The following is a 23,387-nucleotide window of genomic DNA, read 5'->3' on the forward strand; positions in this document are numbered from 1 at the left end:
AGCAGCAGCAGCAGTTCAAAACATCATTATGAATTTTGGGGACTCTGATGTCAGATTTATAGATTGTCAGGTAGAGTTGATATTTTGTATCTTCCAAACACAAAGAATAGCAGGTTCCCCATCTGTTCCAGCGTTCCTTTGTGACTCTGTTTGAGTCTCTCAGCACTACTGTCTTTTGTGTTTTCCCTAGATCATAAAAGTAAACCTATTACTTTTAAAAAGTATTTTCTGTCTCAGTTTATTCTGTGCTTCAGTGTTGGTTTCTTTTCTTCTCTCTTTCACACAGCACACACGGACACACATGCTAACTTCTTCATCCACAGAGCCATCAATGGCATTTGAAAGACAGTGAACTAAAAGTTCCAGAATCTTCTATGACAGGTACACAGCAAGATGTTTTTTCTCTCTAGAACATGGCAATAAACTGTCACAGCTTCATGATGGAAGAACTTTTATCTCTTGTTCATTGCAGTTTTCCACGTGCCTAGAACAGTGTTCATTTACTCTCAATTGCTATTTGTTGACTGAATGAAAAATCCAGTATATGCCTCTCCAGACTGCACTGGAACAAAGCCCTTGGTTCATATTTTCTGCCAGGTGAAGCTGACTCTTGGGTATTTTGCTGTAGAAAATCTGTTGAGAAAAGAAGCAGTGTGTAGAGGATAATTACCTTCCTGTGTATGCTCTACTGACCTATTTCTCCATTAGAGTATTAATAATAAATGCCCAAGGCTCTACTGAAAATAAATAACCTTATTCCTTTTTGCTTATTAGACAAAGCCTTGAAATTCACATTTGCACAATGAGGGCTCTAAAATGCACCCTGGCAGATGGATACTTCTTGAGCTGTCATAAGGAGATGAAGAAAATCCAGTCAAATGTGTGGGTTAAGGCGGCAATGAACACTTGTCATTCTGAACCGTGTTAGAAACCAAGGCCCTTGGTCTCTTCAGAGTTACAGCGTTTCCTGGCAGTGTGGGCTGCGAAGTGTGTGCAGGAAGCACTGTTGCGCTGTGGTTTCACACCGGAGCTCAGGTTGCCTCTCATGAATATGTATGGTGAGGCTGTCACTCGAGTGTTCTTGAGCAGAACTGAACCCCCGCACATACCCATTTCCTGCCTATCGTTTGAAGAGGTTCCTTGAGGAGGTTTGAAAAAGTGAGTTGCATCTCCAATTTTGGAGCATTTTACCTTATTTCTCTTCGAGATGGCAAATTGCACCCTGATTTATTTTTACTCACTGTGAGTCATTTGCTAGTCTTATTTTATAAGTAATATTTTCTACATCTTACTCAGAGGCAGATGGGAAAGTTCAAGGAAACACCCTCTTGGAAAGAGGAAAAGTACTCTGGTCTGGGTTTGCATGTTGCCTTTCCTGGAGTCCCTGATATAAGCAGAGGAAATAAACAGATGGTGAATGGGTCTAGCAGAGCCACATTTAGAGTGGGTTTTCTTTGTTTTAGAGGCTGTTATTCTGCTCTTACTGTGGACTCTGTGTACTCCTGAGAATGCAAAAAAAAAAAAAAAATTAAATAAACTGGAAGCTCTTTCCTGACATTCATAATACAGGTCAGCAGATCAAAAGGTACTTGGCCAGTTGGGAACTCTCTCATACACACACACACATACACACGTGCTAAGGGTTATTTCGTATTGTCTTTGTGAGAGGAAACGGGGGAGGAGAGGAGGACTCTAGTGCCTCTGAAGCCGAGAGGCAGCGCTCCAGAAACCCACGTGGTGAACAGCATGTGCTGGGAAATGCCAGCCTGTGTCGCTCTCAACTTGGCGTATAGACTCAACTCCTGTTTGACAAAATTTATGGAGCAGACAGCGAATAGTAGGGGTGTTTTCCCTAGACAAGCAGTAATGGTGAGAGATGGGCATATGTGGGTTGCTATGCAGTTGTTTCACTGTTGATATGGGAGTCCTGCCAAGCAGGACTTGGATCCTGGAAGCGTTTGCATGATTCCATGGAGGTCCCGGCCTTCCAGCTGAACCCACGCACGTGTCTTTTCCTTTAATGACAGTCCTGAGGGAGAAAATGTACCTGCTTTCTGGATGTGTTGCTTCTATTTCGCCACAGTCTGGAGGCTCCTTCCTGAAGTCGTGACTGGCGTTATCTTGGTTGTCGTAATGAGCTTCTAATTAACTGTCTGTCTAGTTTGTTTGTTCCTCATGTTAGATGTTCTTTTCCTATGGGGGAAAAAACTGTATCTTTTAGAAATTGCTCAATGCGGTTTTGGCATTGAAGTTTCGTGATTTAAGAGCTGATGATTTTGTCTCATTGTTAAATGGTGAAATAACAGGGTCAAACTGAGGTTAACAGGATTTAGAATTTCAATTTGGCTGGAGTCTTTCCTTCTGAAAAATGGTGAAAGAATGGAAGGATGGAAGGAAAGAGAGGAGGAAGGGAGAGAGAGAAGAAGGAAAATCTATTTAAGGAAAAGTCTGATTAATAAATAGGTGAAATCATTGACTAAATCTAAGTTTATCTGAGATGAACATTTTTATTTTAATATAAATATAGGTCACAGTTTTAGGCCAAACTTTGATCCCTTTAACCCTCTTATGTATTTATTTGTTTTTATTTTTGGCTGTGCTGGGTCTTCGTTGCTGAGGGCTTTTCTCTAGTTGTGGTGAGCGGGGAGCTACTCTCTAGTCGGGGTGCACGGGCTTCTCATTGGAGAGGCTTCCCTTGTTCCGGAGCACAGACTGTGGGGTGCGCAGACTTCAGGAGCTGTGGCTTCCAGGCTCTAGCGCACAGGCTGAGTAGTTGCGGTGCACAGGCTTAGTTACTCTGCCACATGTGGGATCCTCCCAGATCAGGGATCAAACCCGTTGTCTCCTGCATTGGCAGTGGATACTTTACCATTGAGCCACCAAGGGAAGCCCTGAGCTAAACACTTTTATACATATTTGTTAAATTAAAGAGGGTAAAATAATTACATTTTCATTTTAAACACTTATTCTAATATTGTATTTTTTTCTTCCAGTTTTATTGAGATATAATTGACACACAGCACTGTATGAGTTTTAGGTATTCAACATGATGATTTGACCTACATACATCATGAAATGATTATCACAAATTTAGTGAACATCAGTTATCTTATACAGATACAATAAAAGAAAAAAAACCCTTATGATGAGAACTCACGATTTGCTCTCTTCAGGACTTCTGTATATATCTTTCAGCAGTGTATTTACCACGTGGCACATTGCATCTCTAGTACTTACTTATCTTGTAGCTGGAGGTTGTACCCTTTCACCACCTTCATCCAATTTCCCATCCCCTTCCCCCTTAGCCCCCAACTCTGGTAATCACCAATCTGGGCTCTTTTTCTTTGAGTTTGTTTGTTTGGTTTTGAAGTATAACTGACTCACAACATCATCTTACTTTCTAATATACAACATAGATTCGATATTCTGTACATTCCAAAATGATCACCACTGAGCTAAACATTTTTACATTCACTTCCCATCTTTGTTGGGTCAACAAATACCTTTCAAGAGTGTACTCTGTACCAGGCATAGAACAATACAATGTTTTTGGCTACCATTTAATCATAGACTCTTGATTCTGTCACAACAAGGAAGTCCTTTTTCCACTGTGTACCTCATATTCTGTCTCCCCTGCCGTTAGAAAAATTAGATTACCTGTAACTTTTGTTTCATGTCCAATTTAGGGTTATGTTTCCCATGTCCAGTTATCTTCATCCTTTTCAGCTCTCCTGGATCATGCAACTTAATCCGAGGCCTTAGGAACATGCTCTATTTTACCAAGATACGTGAGTGCACTTTTCAGTGAAGTTTTTGCAGCCCTCCATCTCAGGCCTGAATTGCTTCCTCAGCACCTCTCTTGTGAACTCCAGTTGCTTGGATACTTAGCTGTCTTGGCTGTGACTACCTTGAGGGCAGGGCCTGTGTCTTATTCATTTCTGAAGTGATAGCAACATAGCACTTAGCAAGTATTTGTAGAAAAAAATGAATATTGCCCAAAGCATCTTTGTTTATATATTCTAACCTTTTGGTCTTTTCTTTTTATGGGTTGGATTCTAAGAATGAGTTTGTTGGTCAAACTCTATATATAATTTTAGTTTTAATAGATGTTGCTAGATTGCTTTCCAAGAAAAGCTAAGGCAATTTACTCCCATATTTTCATCAGTAATAGGTTTTATTGGTTTTTTAATGTTTGACAGTTCAATAGCTATAAAGTAATATTCCATTGTTTAATTTTTGTTTTCCTGCTAGTAAAAGTTTGAGTATCTTTATGTGTTTATTGATCATTTATTGCTGTTTTGTGAATTAACTTTTTATATACTTAGTCCATCTTGACACATAAAAGTTTATATTTATTGCAAGATATATAAAACAAAAATATAAAGCCCCTTTCCCCTGAAATTCCAATTCTAGGTCTGTATCCTTGGAAACACCTAGTGCCTGCGTGCTCAGTCACTCAGTCATATCCGACTCTTTGTGACCACATGGACCATAGCTCTCCAGGCTTTTCTGTCCATGGGATTCCCCAGGCAAGCATACTGGAGTATCCATTCCCTTCTCCAGGGGAGCTTCCTGAACCAGGAATCAAACCCGGATCTCCTGCAAGATATGTATATAAAAATATATGCACTGCATCTTATCAGAGTATTGTTTGTAGTAATTAAAAATCAAGTTTAATGAAAAGAAGTAGTTTAATGACTTATGGTGTTTCCTTATTAAAATAAAGAGAATGAGGAATTAAAAGATATGAGGTATTACTCAACTATAAAAAAGGAATGAAATTGTGTCATTTGCAGAGACATGGAATGGACCTAGAGACTCATACAGAGCGAAGTAAGTCAGAAAGAGAAAAACAAACATTGTATATTAACACATATATATGGAATCTGGAAAACTGGCACAGATCATCGTACTTGCAAAGCAAAAATAGAGACACAGGTGTAAAGAACAAACATATGGACACCAAGGGGGAAGGGAGGCTGGGTGGGATGAATTGGAAGGTTGGGATTAACATATATACACTAACCGTGTACAAACTAGACAACTAGTGAGAACCTACTATATAGCACAGGGAACTCTACTCAATGCTCTGTGGTGCGTACATGGGAAGGAAATCCAGGAAAGAGGTGATATACGTATACACATGGCTGATTTGCTTTGCTGTACAGCAGAAACTAACTTTACAGCACTGTAAAGCAGCTATACTACAATGATATATTTTTTTAAGTGAACTCTCTCAGCATCTTTCTCCTTTCCCATTCCCTGTCCTTGTACATGAGGACAGAGCACCAGTGTTCAGTCACAGGAGATACTGTGGGACGAGAGATAACAGTGATGAAGTGGGGCAGAAGGGGATAAAGGAATTAAACACGTGGAGATGTGAAGAAGAGAAATTAATATGACCTGTGGTGTTGACTGCTACCTCAAGTTGAAGAGAGGAGGGTTAAAAGAGAGAATATTGAAGAGTAGTAAAAAATTATGTGTAATTTTCAGTTGTTTAAGCAGTATGTAAATCAAAAATTCCAGGAAGTTCAAATATATGTATTTCATGAGTTGAGATTACCCTAAAATAAAAACTAAAATCATATTAAAATTTTCTGAACCTTTCAGAAGATATAGTATCCCAAAGGGGCTTCATAGAAGGAAAATCATAGTAGCTTGCCAATTCCAGTTCTGGTCAGGCATTCTTAGAATAAATATCTTGGAGTGGATTTTAGGCTCATGGGGATTCTACTTTCAGACTATCAACCAACGGGCCAAAACAAGGCTTTTGAAAATTTTCTCTACTGAAATCCTCAGTCTGCAAATCTGGATAGTGATGCAAATATAGAAGTTTCATTGCTGGTACTTTGAGTGCTGATAAATTTGGGCTTTAATACAACGAAAATGATTGCTCTTTCTCTTCTCTAGAAAATAAAACTAAGAACAACTCCCTTATCAGAATACCTGTGTTCTACGACTAATGTAAGGCAACTGATCAAGTATACATTACACACAGGCTCTGAGTTCATCCCTCACAGAGAGCTGAGGAGCAAGGACACACAGCGAGTGAAAGGCTGTGGCACTTACAGACAAAGCAGCCCCAATACTCCCCAGTTAGCTCAGTGGTGACAGTGGGCAAAGGACTGAGAGCAACAACATAGGGCAGGGTTATCAGGGAAGGCTTCCCAGGCATTGCATCAATGCACAAGGAGAGAGAAGGAATTCACACCAGGGAGGGAAATTATTTATGGCATCGCAAGGGGGAAAAGAGGATTTTTTTCAAGGTCCTGGTATCTCTGTTACTCTGTCCTAGTGTTTGGACATATGGAGGTACCATTGCCACTGAAGTACTGAAATGTGCCAGAAGACTTGGAATGTCTTAAGAGCACACTGTGAAGGGCTGCTGACACAATTCCAGTTATGCCTTGGTACAAATATCATGTCAGATTGATGTCTGGAAAGCGACTGAGATTTGAAAAACTGCCTAATGAGCTCTTGTGTTCTTTTTATCTTTTTTTTTTTTTTTTTGTGCAAACCAGACTCAACATGCCATTGGTAACTTCCTCAGAACTCAACAAGATAAAAGTCTGTAAAAGGGACTTGCTGGCTATCTTGATCCCTAATGGAAAGTTCTTAAAACTTGGATTTGATGAGCCCAGGCCATGCCATGCAACATTTAGTTACATGTTCAGTCTAAATATTTTCTATTTTGTGTCCCTTTAGCAGACACTATATCCCTTCCTCCCATCTATAAGTTGTCTTAGCTCAAAGGGATGGTTTTTGCTGTGTTAGTGTTATCTCACAGCCTGAGGCAAATTAACAGATAAAGTGAAAGTCGCTCAGTCTGACTTTTGTGACCCCCACAGACTATACAGTCCATGGAATTCTCCAGGCCGAGATACTGGCATGGGCAGCCTTTCCCTTCTTCAGGGGATCTTCCCAATCCAGGGATCAAACCCAGGTCTCGTGCATTGCAGGCAGATTTTTACCAGCTGAGCCACAAGGGAAGCCCAAGAATACTGGAGTGGGTAACCTATCTCTCTAGCGGATCTTCCCAACCCGGGAATTGAAGGGATAACAGAAAACAAGAAGCCAAAATCTAGTAAGAAGAGGCCAGTGCGGAAGGGTGTGCATGCCCTGGGTATGAAGAGAAGAACGAAGCACCTTCATGTTCTTTGAGAGCCCGTTTGACCCATGCACTCTTAAAAGCAGCAGAAGAAATGAGCTGAGAGTGGAAAAGAGTGTCGGGGGATGGGGGGGTGGGTGATGTTGTTACTTAGCAACAGGGAAGCTTCTGGCCAATGTTCTGAACTGAACAAAGGAAAGCAGCTGGGATGGCGTGGAATAAATGAATGTGGAAAAAAATGAAAGGGAGGAAAGTAGATGTGGCGGCGAGGGAGGGCTTAGCGGAGAATGAAAAATAACACAGTAAAGGAAAAGCATGAAAATGGATGTGGTAGGTACTTAAACACCAGAAGACTATGAATAAAAATCATTTGGGAATAAAGAGATCAGAAAGAAAGGCGAAAATAACCAAAAGGGTAAGGAAACATCTGCAGTGGAAGCAGCCGGCAACTGGAAGGATAAAATCCCCCAGTGCAGGGAACTCTCGGCTTAAAATCTGGCTCTTCCTTGGTGTTTCAGGTCACACCAGGATGGATTTGCTGCATGGTTCCTGGAACAGAGTTCAAACCACCTGAGCCTGATTCTATTTGAAAGATGAGCTGGGAGGTAGGGTGGCTCTAGGAATATTTTTTGTAACATTTTATAATAGGTATGAACCCTTAAGTGTTAGTTCAGATGGTAAAGAATCTGCCTGAAATGTGGGAGACCTGGGTTCAATCCCTGGGTTGGAAAGATTCCCTGAAGATGGGAATGGCGACCCACTCCCTTGTATTCTTGTCTGGAGAATCCCATGGACACAAGAGCCTGGAGAGCTATAGTCCACTGGGTGGCAAAGAGTTGGACATGACTGAGCGACTAACAATTTCACTTTCATGAACCCTTAGAATGACCCCAAAATAACTTTTAGGTTTTTGGACCACTACATCAGGACCAACCTAAAAGGAAACTCCAGGAGAATTGGATATATACTTTAAAACAGGCTAGAAAACGAATTCTGTCTTTGATTCGTCTAATGTTGCATTAGTTTCTACTGTACAGCAAAGTGAATCAGCCATTTATATACTTTTTTGGTGTTGCTCATTCGCTAAATCATCTCCAGCTCTTTGCAACCCCATGAAATGCAGCATGCTGGTCTTCCCTGTCCTTCACTATCTCCTGGAGCTTGCTCAAACTCATGTCCATTGAGTTGGTGATGCCATCCAACCATCTCATCCTCTGTCACCGCATACTTTTATCCCCTCTTTTTTAGATTCCCTTTCCATTTAGGTCACCACAGAGCACTGAGTAGAGTTCCCTGTGCTACAGAGTAGGTTCTCATTATTTATCTATTTTATATACAGTATCAGTTCAGTTCAGTTTAGTTGCTCAGTTGTGTCCGACTCTTTGTGACCCCATGAACTGCAGCAGGCCAGGCCTCCCTGTCCACCACCAACTCCCATAGTTCACCCAAACTCTTGTCCATCGAGTCGGTGATGCCATCCAGCCATCTCATCCTCTGTCATCCCCTTCTCCTCCTGCCCCCAATCCCTCCCAGCATCAGAGTCTTTTCCAATGAGTCAACTCTTCGCATGAGGTGGCCAAAGTATTGGAGTTTCAGCTTTAGCATCAGTCTTTCCAAAGAACACCCAGGGCTGATCTCCTTTGGAATGTATATATGTCAATCCCAATCTCCCAGTTCATCCCATTTCCTCCTTTCCCCTTGGTATCTATACATTTGTTCTCTATGTCTGTGTCTCTATTTCTGCTTTGTGAACAAGATTATCTATACTCATTTTTTTTTAGAGTCTTCATATATGTGTTAATATATGGTATTTGTTTAAATGGCATTTTCTCAGTCCCTGCACTGGGTCATCATATCCTGTTTTACAGGGCTGCATGGAGTTACTTATATTATCAACAACCATATTGGTTGATATGTTATTTCTCTTTGTCTGTATATAAAATAGGATTAAGTGTTTAAGTTATTCCTCTTTAAAAACCTTTTCTTATCTATAACATATAATTGTCCTAAGTAGCATCAGTCATGTCTGACTCTTTGAGATCCCGTGTACTGTAGCCCACCAGGTTTCTCTGTACACGGGATTCTCCAGGCAAGAAAACTGGAGTGGATTGCCATGCCCTCCTCCAACAACTTATTATAAGTGATTTCTAATTAAGCATGTTGAATAATAACATGCTTTTTGGTCTACGTCTTTCCCAAATCTCACTGAAATGACAGTAAAAGGACACTACATGAAGAACTAATGAAAATTAGACAAGGTTTGGTATACCAGTTATCTGTCTCACCACCTCAAAATTTAGTGGCTTAATATAACAGTATTTATTAGTTCACAGTTCTTGAGGCAGCAGTTTGTTCAGGGTTCAGCTGCAATAACTTATCTCTGCTCCACGTGGCACTGACTTAGATTACTTGCAATTGCAGTTGGTGGACAGTTAGCTGGAGTTAACGATTGGGGTGCCTCAGATCTCCACAAGCCTCTCCAGCAGGCTGGCTCAGGCTTCTTCACATATTATTGAGGTTCCAAAGGAGGTGAGAAGACGCTGCAAAGGCTTCTAGAGGCCTTGCTATTAGTCACAAATTCTCACTTCTGCAGCTTTCTATCGTCAAACAAGTTGCAAGGTGTTTTGGACTGAACTGCATTCCCCCCCCCCCAAATTCATATGTTGATGCCCTAACCTCGAATGTGACTTGATGTAATTTAAAAGCAGATAGGGCCTTTAAATTACAGTTAAATGAGATCATAAGGGTGGGGCGATCATCCAATAGGGCCAGTGCTCTTATAAGAAGAGGAAAAGACTAGGGATGTGAATATACAGAGAAAAAGTGTGGCCAGAAACCAACTCTGCTAACATCTTGATCTTGGACTTCTAGCCTCCAGAACTATGAAAAATGAATTTTTTTTGCTTAAGCCACTGGTCTATGGTATTTTGTTATGGCAACCTTAAGAGACTAATACACAAGGCTGATTCAGATTTAAGGGGTGGAAAATAGACCACCTCTTGATGAAAGGAGCCATAAACAATTTTGGGTCATTTTTAATCCAACACACTTGGAAAATGTCAGCTTGCTTTAGAAAGTAGAGGTGTATCAAGAGGTATACTTAAAGTAAAGCACAAACTATTCCCACTTCCTCCACACACACTTACTTCCCTTTGTAATGGATAATGCATTAATTTTTTTTAAATTTAGGTAAATAACAGATAGTCGTTTAGTAGGCATATATCTAATTAGGATCTAGAAAATGATATTAAGACATAGAATTTTCATTAGAAAGGGAACCACTCATCTATCCTCAACTTCCTCCTCCTGCTTAGGAAAAGGAAGAAATGATTAGAAAATAAGTCCTATGCCAGAGATTTGAGAACTGCATAGGTATAGAAAGCAGTTTGTTGTTCTTACTCATGTGCTGGAGTAAGGAGGAAATACATTTTGGTTGAGAGGGCTCCTGATTTCAATAGGGATGCTAAGGTAGAAGAAGGCAAATAGCAGTGATTAGCTGCTACAGCCAAGGCAGCTGTGCTGACCGTAATAACAGCCGTGGGAATGGCTGGGATTCAGAATGACACATTTCTCAAAACTCTCTGCAAGCGCTTTATGTACATTAGAGTTACAGCGGTCATAACAGATGGCAGCCAGCTAGGTTTGTAATTCTTTTGTATAATGGAAACACTCCAGTATCAGTGGTCGTGGCTCTGGTGGTGTGTCTTTGAACTCAGTAGTTCTGGTGTCAGCCTTCTGACACTTGTGTTTCCAGACTTTCCAGTGATTTTTGGAAGCACCTAATTCCCTGTCTTAAAACTCTTTCTACTTAAAGTACCTAGAGTGGTCCCGTGCCCTGAACACTACTAACATGCATCCCAGTAGGACCCTGCGTCCCTGCCATGTTTACTTCCCCAGTTTCTGGGTATATTATTAAGACAGATGACCTCAGAAAGTGGCAGAATTCCTACAACTTGACAGGTTGAGTAAAAAATTACTGTAATATTTTTTAAAGTGCATCCCTGGGGAAATCACAGAGATGAGGCCATGGTATTTCCTATCCATCTGCACTTTTGGCCAGTGCAAAAGATGGATGAGTCTTGAGAATCACAGAGGATTAGTGTAGGCTAAGTCAAGTGGGAATTCCAAATACACAGATCTTCCAAATCCAGTTGCTTTATTGCAGCAAATCGGCACCCACTGTATGACTGCAGCTTTTATCTGGATGCGCCATTCTCTCTGCTCCAGCAGAGAACACTATAAGTAGTTTGATTTCACCTCAGATGACAGAAACAGATTTTCAGCTCCAAGTTATTTTAACTCTCTATTCTCTGTGCCATGACTTAGTCTATAAGAACTAAGTTGTCTCACCATCCTCAGCCAAATTAGCAATAATATGCTGATGAGCTCGAGAGAGCAGGAAGCGGCTGGTATTTTAGACTGAAACTGCATGCCAGAAGGTAGGAAATAAACCCTGTTCAAATGCAGTGACGGCTCAGGATCTGCGCTGCGTGGCCTGTGCAAGTTTATCCTCTCTAATGTCAAGGACAATTTGTTTCCTACCTCCAGAAAAAAGTACTATGATTTCTGGTGCTCTTTGGATTTTAGAAGCAACAGACGTGGTGTTTTGTGTGCACTTCAGCTCCTTCCTGAGTGACTTGAGAGGCTGACAGCTTCAAGCAGGGTCCAGAGGAAGACTCTCCAGGTAGTCCAGGCTGTGCCTTTTCTATATGGCCTATTAGGACCCAGTGAGATCAGTGATGGTTAAAAATCACATGAAGTCTGCGGTGTGGAAACGTTACAACAGTACAAGATTCACAGTAGAAGCCTCAAGGATTTAGAACAAAGCTATGCCTTCTTCAGTGAGGTCCATTCCTTTTTTGGAGGAAGAGAACTTGGCTGGCCACTGGGCCCTGATAGAAACCAGGTGACTATGAAATATAAGCTGCTCATCATGCACTGAGTATTATCTGATCTACCCAGCTATAAAGTCAAGCATATCCAAGTGGAAACAGTATCTGGTGAGGTCTGAGCAGACATCTGAGCAGGTCCTGAAAGCTCCAGTTTCCTAGGCTGGTGGCTTCTTACTATGCCTACCCATGCCACATGCCCCTTCTCCATCAACCAGACTTGCAACACCAGGAACACTTCTCCAGTATCAGCTAACTGGAAAAAAAAAAAAAAAGAAAACGAAAATGGAACTTACAGATGGCTTTGCATAATAAGCTGGCATCAGCTTCAAATGGATTGCTGAGAGCCACTCAGTCCCACTTATTGGAAGGTGAAAAATTCTCACTGTAGGTAGAACTTTAAGTGGAATAACATCTTTGTTTTATCCTGGAGAGATAAGCTGATGTACAGTCACAAATACGTTGGTCAGATTGCTATAGACATGAAAAGAATAAGACAAGAGAAGGGGTGACCACGACGCTTGGGAAGAAGCATGTGGGTGGGTCTCATAAAATGGGCCTATGTTGTGAAGACATTAAGGTTCCATAGAAATGTCCACCACATTGTTGTCAACCCAATAGCTGTCCTTTCTTGAGAACAAGACTTCAGTTTTGTACAGGTACCCATGCTCCTCCTGTGACTTTATACTTCACAGAAGACTGGTCTTCCCCAACAGGTGAATCAATTAATCGAGCCCATTATGGTTATTCTATTTTCTATATGAGTGGTTGGCTTAAAAAGGACCATGTGACCCAATTGTAGCCAATGAGACTTTGAAGGAAGTCTGCTGTGGGGTTATTTCTGTGTAAGTTTATCTATTAAAAAGAAAAATAAGAGGTGATCTCTTCTTCCGCCTCACTTTGAATTGGGAGCTAGTCTTACAAATAAGAGAGGGGGAGCATTTCTGCTTGTGGTGGTTGTAAGAGCAACATCCGGTTTCTAAGGCCAGCTGTGTCTGTAGTAGCCTCTGACGTCAAGGGCCAACGTGTCAACTGTGAAAGCTGTGATTTCTGATACTAAGTGGCAGCAGCAGCCGTGTCCTCACAGGAATAGTTTTGTGATATGATTTTGGTCATACCCTGGACCGCATGAACTTGACTGCTCCCCTGGACAATCTCTCAACTAACTAATATCCTTTAAATAATCCCTTTCCTGCCCACACCAGGCAAAGTCCATCTCTATTGTTCGTGATGAGATTCCCTGGCTGGTATCAGTTCAGTTCAGTTCAGTGGCTCAGGCACGTCCAACTCTTTGCAACCCCGTGGACTGCAGCATGTCAGGCTTCCCTGTCCATTACCAACTCTCGGAGTTTACTCAAACTCATGTCCATTGAGTCGGTGATGCCATCCAGCCATCTCATCCTCTGTCGTTCCATTCCCTTCCCACCTTCAATCTTTCCCAACATCAGGCTCTTTTCCAATGAGTCAGTCCTTCGCATCAGGTGGCCAAAGTACTGGAGTTTCAGCTTCAGCATCATTCCTTCCAAAGAAATCTCAGGGCTGATCTCCTTCAGAATGGACTGGCTGGATCTCCTTGCAGTCCAAGGGAGTCTCAAGAGTCTTCTCCAACACTACAGTTCAAAAGCATCAATTCTTCGGTGCTCAGCCTTCTTCACAGTCCAACTCTCACATCCGTACATAACCACAGGAAAAACCATAGCCTTGACGAGACGGACCTTTGTTGGCAAAGTAATGTCTTTGCTTTTCAATATGCTATCTAGGTTGGTCATAAGTTTTCTTCCAAGGAGTAATCGTCTTTTAATTTCATGGCTGCAGTCACCATCTGCAGTGATTTTGAAGCCCAAAAAATAAAGTCTGACACTGTTTCAGCCAAGCACTCCTTAAAATTATTCTGCTACATTCTATAATAAAAAGAACTCCCTACCTCCTCTCATTTCTAATGGAATCACAGTTCTGAGACCATTTTCCTCACAGAACAGCTGAAATAACCTATTAACAGTTGAAAGTATGAAGATTTGAAAATAAGCTAATGTCCATATGAACTATAATTTTTTTCATCAAACAAAAACCATAAAAAGCATTGTATGTGAGGTTACATGCTGCATATTAAGCTATATGCAGCATACGAAGTTGAAAACCCAGAATTTAATGTGAAATGTTTTGAGCCTTAAATTTGGACAATCAATTAATAATTTAAAAGAAAAAACTATGTATGTTATAGACCTAATTTGGTTTCCACTTAAAGTAGAGGATGAGACAAAGACTTGGCTGCAGGGCATGTGCTAAGGAGGTGATTCCAGGGAATAGGAGTAAAGGAGCAAGGAGAATGGGACCAGAGGAGCGGAAAAGTCAACACAAGGGGGTGTTATCCAAATCTCTGCTGTAGGCGCAGGAACTCAGTTTGGCTGGAACTTCTGCAAAGTGTGAATTTTTTCCAGAATTTTCCATCTGAGGGAAGAGAGGATGAAGCCTCGCTCCCACATTAGTTTATGGCTGATGTCTCTCTGGGCAGCACTAACAAAGCTCCCCTCAGGGTTATGTTGATATATAAGCCCAAGGTATGGGAGAGGTCCAAGGCAGAAAGCAGAATAATTCTGTACCTGCTTGAGATGGGACCTTGTCAACAGGAGTTTAACCTGAGCTCTCAGCAGATGAAACAGAGATGGACCAAAGAAATGAGAATAAGGTTCCAAGGTATTTGTTGCATAAAACAAACATATGTAAAAGCCAGTTACGGCACATTGTTTGCCAGTATTTGAACTTTGGGCCATTGGCTTAGAAATTCACAAACTGAATTCACAGAATCATCTAACGAACAGGTCATAGAGATAAAATATACAATTGTTTTAAGAAAGAGGGCTGGTTTCTGCTTTTTATTTGTACATTAATTCACTTAATTTAATGAATGTTCACCACATGCTAGGTGCTGGAGATACATCAAAGAACAAGATAAACAAAGTACCTGCCTGTTGAGCTGGCATTCTGCTTGAGAGGCAGTCAACAAACAATGAGTAAGGTGATTTCAGATTTCTTAGTTACAGGGGCTTGTGGAAATGAACCAAAGCAAGCTAATAGCGAGAGAAGCATGGCTGCTATTTTAGGTAGGCACGTGGAAGGCTTCTCTACATAAATGACGTCTGAGAAAAGACCTGAATGAGAAGGAACTAGCCAAATAAAAGTCAGGGAAGAACATGCTAGGCAATTGTTGAGCCACAAAGTCCTACCTGACTCTTTGAGACCTCAGGGACTGTAGCATGCCGGGCTCCTCTGTCCTTTACTATCTCCCAGGGTTTGCTTAAATTCATGTCCATTGCATTGGTGATGCTATCTAACCATCTCATCCTCTGCCAGCCTCTTCTTTTGCCTTCAGTCTTTCCCAGCATCAGAGTCTTTTCCAAAGAGTCAGCTCTTTGCATCAGGTGGCCAATATATTAGAGCTTCCGCTTCAGCAGCAGTCCCTCCACTATGCTAGGCAAAGGGAATAGTTGATGTAGGAGCCCTGAGAGAGGCATAAGCGTTTGTATTTCGTGAAGTTGAGGGTGAGAGAGAAATAGCAAGTGATGAAGTGAAACAGGTCAGCTGCAGGCAGGTCAGGCAGAGTCCTGTGGATTATGGCCAGGAGGTCAGGCCTCACTCTTAATGAGATGGGAAGCCATTGCAAAATGGTAATTAGAGGAGGGATGTGATCTAATTTGGTTTTGAAAAATCCACTCTATGTGCCGCATGGAGTGTTTCCAGGCAGTTATGTTCCCTGGAACAGAACACACCCGAGAATTTGTATTTTCCATAAACAAGTTAATCTCTCAGTCACATTTGCTTTAAAACACAATAGGTGTCCACACAAAGACTTGCAGGCAAAACATTCTAAGCAGCATTATTCATAATAGCCAAAAAGTAGAAACAACTCCAATGTCCATGAGCCAGTGAGTGGAAAAACAAAATGTGCTTATACAAGGGAAAACTATTTAACATAAAAAGAGATCTTGATACACATTCCAACATGAACATCAGAATCATCATGCTAAGTGAAAGACTCCAGACCCAGAAAGCCACATATTGCCTGCTTCTACTTATATGAAATGTCCAGAAAAGGCTGATCTATATATAAACAGATTAGTCATTACCTGGGGCAGGGAGTGGAGACAGAGATTAACTGTAAAAGAGCGGAAGGGTCATATTGGAATGATGGAAATGTTCTAAAACAGTATGGCAGTCATGGTTGTGCAAAAATGATAAATTTGCTGGAAATCATTGAATTGCATCCTTGAAACAGGTGAATTTGAAGGCGTGTAAATTATACCTCAATCAAGTTGCTTCTAAAAACATGTGGATATTTCTAAATTTAGGACATAGATCTTCAGATTGTATGGACCCTTGGTCTTCACAGACCTTGGCCTGATCTGAGGTTTTCCCTGCCCACCCTTGCTCCAGCCAACACCAAGCTGGCCAGCTTTCCAGTCACCAGTGCCCTGCTTCAGAACCGGCTGAGTTAAAGCTTTTTCCTCTTTTAATTTTTTTCCCTTGCAAGAGGTCATACCCCTTCCAAGCTCTATCTGTGCATATTTCAACTCTCCAGTTGGTTGATTCCCATGTAAGGAATCTCTTTATCATCTTTAGTGCCCCTACTTTTCTCTCTCACTTTCCTAGCTTTTGTCAAGTGTTTCTATTTATTTTAAACTATCCATATTTATTTGGTTGCTCCAGGTTTTAGTTGTGGCATGCAGGGCCTAGTTCCCTAAGGAGGAAAATGGGGCCGCCTACATTGGGAGCACAGAGTCTTAGCCACTGGACCACGAGGGAAGTCTCTTGTCCACTGTTTTGCCTTGTTTTTTAAATTTCCTTTACTACTACCACTTTTTCTCCTCTCTCCCTCTATTTTTTTCTTCTCCTCCCTTTTCTACTTCTATTTTCTTCACTGTCACCTCCCACTCTTTCTCTGTTTTTGTTCCACTTGGGACCCCACCAAGAGACTGTAAAGCTCGTAGCCCTTACCTGGGAGAACAGTACTGGGGACAGACACATCAGTACCAGGGAGAGGAGAGACTAAGTGGTACTTTATGGCAGCCCCCTCCAGTGTTCTTGCCTGGAGAATCCCCATAGACAGAGGAGCCTGGCGGGCTACAGCCCATGGGGTTGCACACGGCTGAGCGACCAAGCACAGCACAAGTGGTACTTTGCCTAATCAATCTCTAAACTTAAAAAGTACCCAAAATGTCTATCTCAGAAATACCTCAAAATTGCCCTCCACCTCACAGGCACAACCAAACCTGCTTCTACCTCTACTATATTCACGGGAAATAAAAAGCTATTAAATCATATTTTAATACTTTTGTTTATTTGTATATCAGTTCAGTTCAGTCGCTGAGTCATGTCCGACTCTTTGTGACCCCATGAATCGCAGCACGTCAGGCCTCCCTGTCCATCACCAACTCCCGGAGTTCACTCAAACTCATGTCCATCGAGTTGGTGATGCCATCCAGCCATCTCATCCTCTGTCGTCCCCTTCTCCTCCCGCCCCCCATCCCTCCCACCATCAGGGTCTTTTCCAATGAGTCAGTCCTTCGCATCAGGTGGCCAAAGTATTGGAGTTTCAGCTTCAGCATCATTCCTTCCAAAGAAATCCCGGGACTGATCTCCTTCAGAATGGACCAGTTGGATCTCCTTGCAGTCCAAGGGACTCTCAAGAGTCTTCTCCAACATCACAGTTCAAAAGCATCAATTCTTCGGTGCTCAGCTTTCTTTATAGTCCAACTCTCACATCCATACATGACTACTGGAAAAACCATAGCCTTGACTAGACGGACATTTGTATAACTGTATTTTTAAATTATTTTTTATTATGAACAAGCATATAACAAGCATAACAAGCATAACTGCAAAAAAAGTATTATATTGACATTGATGAAAACACTTTTGTGTGCTGATCAAGTAAAAGACACAGTACTTAACATATTTCTGTAGAAAAAAAATGATGTCTGAAGTCCAAGCAAAATTTAGGTTTTATTTTTGGTTTATTAATTGGAGACCATTATTATTTAATTGGTTTTAAGTACTTTTAAGTCTTAAGTGATACTCACTCAGTCATGTGTGACTCTTTGTGACCCCATGGACTGTAGCCTGCCAGGCTTCTCTGTCTATGGAATTCTCCAGGCAAGAATACTGGAGGGGGTTGTCATTCCCTTCTGCAGATCTTCCTGACTCATGGGTCAAGCCCAGGTCTCCTGCATTTCAGGCAGATTCTTTACCATGTGAGTCAGCAGGGAAGTGCTATACATAATTGTTCCATTGGCTGACTTCCTATCTTGCTTTATTGCAACTTTTCCCTGATACATTCTTAAAAGCAAAAGGTAACTAAGCAAAATTAAATTTCCCTGTTGAACAGATGACAGATTTGTTGTCATCATCCTTGGATCTTCCTTTCACATGAAATCTATTAGAATGGTGGCAATGATTAACATACTAATAGTCTAATACTAGGGGCTCCCCAGGTGGCTCGAGTGATAAAGAATTCATCTGCCTGTGTATAACGGACTTTTGGACTCAGAGGGAGAGGGAGAGGGTGGGATGATTTGGGAGAATGACATTCTAACATGTATACTATCATGTAAGAATTGAATCGCCAGTCTATGTCTGACGCAGGATGCAGCATGCTTGGGGCTGGTGCATGGGGATGACCCAGAGAGATGTTATGGGGAGGGAGGTGGGAGGGGGAAAAAAAAAAAAAAAAAGAACTCATCTGCCAATGCAGGAGATATAGGAGACACCAGTTCAATCCCTGGGTTGGGAAGATTCCCTGGAGGAGGGCATGGTGACCCACTTCAGTATTCTTGCCTGGAGAATCCCATGGACTGAGGAGCCTGGTGGGCTACGTCCACAGGGTCTCAAAGCATCAGACATGACTGAAGTGACTTAGCAAGAAAACAAGTCTAATATTAGTGTCATCTGACTTCACTTATTGTTTACAAATATATTTTAAAAATGAGCTTCTAAATTCCTTTAAAATTCAGCTGTAGGGAAACAATTAGGACCGTAGCTCATAATTACTTATTATGCGAGATTATGAAATCAGAGGTTACTAGTAAGTCTTGCCTTAAGGGATGGATAAATACAGACATGCCTCGGCAAACTGCATACAAGGCTGAAAGAAACTCTTCAGTTCCACTGGGAGAAGAGTAGGAGGAAACAACGCTGACCTTTCATTTCCTGTAGGTTGCTTGTAATTTATGAGATTCTTTTTTTAAAACAGCTTCAAATATCTTTAAACCTTACATATACTAGTTAAGCCTCAGTAATGAAAGCTGAGATCATAAACATCAAAAACTCCATTTAGATGTAGGGTGGATTTTTCTAATGTAACCTAAAGGGAGAGCCTCTCAGCAGGGAGAATTTCATGTTTTGATTTTTAACTGCTAATTTAAAAATTGGCTGTCAGAGAAAAGGGTGTGAGTTTGCTTTAGTTTTGGTTTCCATTTCCTGTGTAAGTACTTTGGGATGTATGTTAAGTTGAGATACTAAACAACTGGCAAAAAACAGGTAACGAGAAAATACTATCGTGAAAAATTAAACATTAATTTTCCACATAGTTTTTAGAAAGGAAAATCAGTTTGGCAAAGTGAAAAAGGTCTTTGGCAAAACAGATGGCTTGAGACCTCTATATAGGCTCCCTAATAAAAGAGTCCAGTCGATGGAAAGATCCCCCCGAAAGACCAGCAGGCCATGATCCAACAGATGCCTCTTTACCCCACAGGCTGAAGTCTGCAAGAAACAGATGAATAAGTTTAGGGCTTTTACAGAGTTAACTAAGCTTTTCAGTCCTGCTCTTTAATTAATGATGTACTTTACAAAACCAGGTAGCTATAGCAGACAGTTACACCCACGTGTTAATCACTTGTTTCAGTAAGAAAACACATTGGCGTTTATGAATGGACATTGGTCTTTCACTATATGTTGATGAGAATGTGAAGATCTTGGTCAAACCATGCTGCATATACACACCCAGAGGCAGCACTGATTTTCCAACACCACCTCTGGAGTTGGGAAGGGAGACAGAGGATTGGTTGCAGGCGACCCTGAGGGAGGTTACTCTCTGTTTCGCTTGGGCGAAATGACTCCTTGCAATGCAGTCAATAAAAGGTTAAAAAGTTAAGTTTTCATATAAAAATATTTATAGTTCATATGCTTCTACATAAACGTTTAAAGGTGGAAAAAAAAAAAAAACCCTCCAGCTTGGCATGAAAAAGATTAAATTTTCTCCCAGATATTGGTTTGGAAATTTTCCCAAAAGAAAGCTGTCTGATCAAACTGCTGCAATCTTAAGTGGTAAAAAGAATGTACTATATTTAAATGTAGCTATCAGATTTTTCTGATCAGAGTACAAGAACCCTCAAAAATCACCGTGTCTGGAATCTTCAGAAAAATATAGAAGATTTATGATTTAGTATGGATCGCTGTGGGTGGCCTCGGGGAATTCCACAACTTTTTTTCATTGTAACCATAGCATTCCAACTGCCTTAATCTTCACGCCTGTAAAAACAGGTACTTTTTCAAATTTGGGCAATATCTCCTATGTGGCAGTGTTCTGGGTCCTTTGTCCTCAGTGTAGTTATGACCACTCCGGAAATTCAAGAAAGACATACACTTCTAGATCCAAGCTCTAGAAACATGTCCATACTGGAGCTGAAACTCTAAAATTATTTTAGCACTAAGTCCTTGATATTCAAGAGCAAAAATATACAGCAAGCTGAAAGTGTGTGTGTATGTGTGTATTTCAGGAATAGGAGAACTTTAGAACACAAAATTATGTGAAGCTTCACTCACTTAAAACACAAGGAAATGTGAATAAATGGGCAGTGAAGGGGACATGTTCCTTGTACAGTTTGGCTGCCAAATCATTTCTGTTCCCTCAATATATAGCAAAGACACCCCTCTCTCTGAAACTTCTTTATTGAATGAAACCATGGGCTCCTGGAGGTGAAGACCACATTTCACACCCAGAAAGCATGTGTTCCTGGATCCCAGTACCTAGTATAACCATGGTACATAAAGTACTAAAAATAAGATTGATGAATGAAAGGAATCAATGAACATGTATTTACATGAGTAAACACGTATTTACAAACTGCTGTGACTGTGAAATGTAAGGCTTTGCTTAATAAAATTAGCTTATGATATTTCAGTTGAATATCTTGGTTCAAACAGCTGCTTGGTTTCTGAAAGCCACCCACTTTTTATTTTTCCTTGTTTGTTTTTGTTTTCCTGAGATTAATAATTTTGAAATGAATATTAATGTCTGTGAAAGTATTATTACAGCTCTGATGATATTTAAGTGCATCACAGGTTTAATCATAGTGAAATAATAAATAGATCTGGATTTCAAAATTACCTATATTAGATTACATTTTCCTAATCTCACATCTCAGATACTTTAAAAATTTTGTCCCCTAATATAGCACTGCCTTTGCAGGAAAATTTTATGGGGTTCATATATTACTAAAAGGAAAAATGCAAAAATCTTATAATTCAGTGGGAAAAAAAAAACAGAACAGCATCAGATATTTTGAAAGCTTTAAAGCTTTCCTGAAAATATTCACATTAGGTCTTTTTATTATTAATAATGGACATAACTGGATTATTTCATTCCATATCCCTGGTAACTAGTGTTTAGACTTATTCAGTTCCATTCAGTTCCTTGCTTTCCAGGGCTTCTCCTTACGATTCTAGAGTTGATATGAAGAATACCTGAGCATAATATACTCTACATAAAAGCACAGCACAGTTCCTTGTTATAAAAAATATGGTTCTGTTTGTCGTCATTGTTTCCTCTCATTTGGCCTGTATTATCTAATCCACATTTTAAAAATTTCAGATTGCATTCAGTGTTTTAAGGTCAAAAACTGTAGTTTTTAAAGTTCAATTACTGGTGAGTATGTTTTCTACGTTGAATTACTTGGCAACCAAGAGAAGGTTCTTTATAGACTGGACTCAAAAGCTCTTGTTTATTGTTAATCCTGAATTCGGTTCTCAAAGCAAATGTCATATACACAATAGCTCTGTTGTGGATTCAGAACCAAATTCATTTCAACAATGGTAAACTCCTCAGCCCTGTTTTACAGACATGTGGTTTCAGTCAGGCACTTCAGAGCCACCTCAGAATGTAGAATCTCTTTAATAATTTGGTTGGATTGTAAGTTCTTACAGATACCCAGCTGTTTAGAACTGAAGTATTTTCCTGTTTTCCTGCTACCTAGCTCTGAGCATGCATGTCAATTCCACAGTTCCACCTAGTATCTGATGCATAAACTAAAATGCTGGTAGATGCTGATGGTCCAGTTTTGAGGAATTTTTTTAAAATTTTTTTCTATTTCCCAAATATGTTACAAAGAGCGTGTGTTAGTTTTGGAATCAATAAGAAAATAAACTCTGTTTAGAAGAAAGTAAAAGCAGTGACCTGCCTCTTGAGAAACCTATATGCAGGTCAGGAAGCAACAATTAGAACTGGACATGGAACAACAGACTGGTTCCAAATAGGAAAAGGAGTAGGTCAAGGCTGTATATTGTCACCCTGCTTATTTAATTTATATGCAGAGTATATCATGAGAAACACTGGGCTGGAAGAAGCACAAACTGGAATCAGGATTGCTGGGAGAAATATCAAAAACCTCAGATATGCAGATGATACCACCCTTATGGCAGAAAGTGAAGAGGAACTAAAAAGCCTCTTGATGAAAGTGAAACAGGAGAATGAAAAAGTTGGCTTAAAGCTCAACATTCAGAAAACGAAGATCATGGCATCCGGTCCCATCACTCCATGGAAAATAGATGGGGAAACAGTGGAAACAGTGTCAGACTTTATTTTTTGGGGCTCCAAAATCACTGCAGATGGTGACTGCAGCCATGAAATTAAAAGACGCTTACTCCTCGGAAGGAAAGTTATGACCAATCTAGATAGTATATTGAAAAGCAGATACATTACTTTGCCAACAAAGTTCCGTCTAGTAAGGCTATGGTTTTTCCTGCGGTCATGTATGATGTGAGAGTTGGACTGTGAAGAAAGCTGAGCACCGAAGAATTGATGCTTTTGAACTGTGGTGTTGGAGAAGACTCTTGAGAGTCCCTTGGACAGTAAGGAGATCCAACCAGTCCATTCTAAAAGAGATTGGTCCTGGGTGCTCTTTGTAAGGAATAATGCTAAAGCTGAAACTCCAGTACTTTGGCCACCTCATGTGAAGAGCTGACTCATTGGAAAAGACTCTGATGCTGGGAGGGATTGGGGGTAGGAGGAGAGGGGGACGACAGAGGATGAGATGGCTGGATGGCATCACCGACTTGATGGACGTGAGTTTGAGTGAACTCTGGGAGTTGGTGATGGACAGGGAGGCCTGGCATGCTGC

The 23,387-nt window shown here is 40.8% G+C and overlaps 1 long non-coding RNA gene across 1 annotated transcript in view; it reads left to right on the forward strand.

The window, feature by feature from the left end:
- Positions 1 to 1,083: 1,083 nt before the first annotated feature.
- LOC138445267 (uncharacterized) overlaps positions 1,084 to 23,387 on the forward strand; it is a 39,594-nt gene continuing 17,290 nt past the window's right edge. The window contains exon 1 of the long non-coding RNA XR_011258786.1: positions 1,084 to 1,158. This is a non-coding gene — a long non-coding RNA (uncharacterized lncRNA). The remainder of the gene's footprint in view (positions 1,159 to 23,387) is intronic.

The sequence above is a fragment of the Ovis canadensis genome, chromosome 8 (assembly GCF_042477335.2).
Source record: "Ovis canadensis isolate MfBH-ARS-UI-01 breed Bighorn chromosome 8, ARS-UI_OviCan_v2, whole genome shotgun sequence".
NCBI lineage: Eukaryota > Metazoa > Chordata > Mammalia > Artiodactyla > Bovidae > Ovis > Ovis canadensis.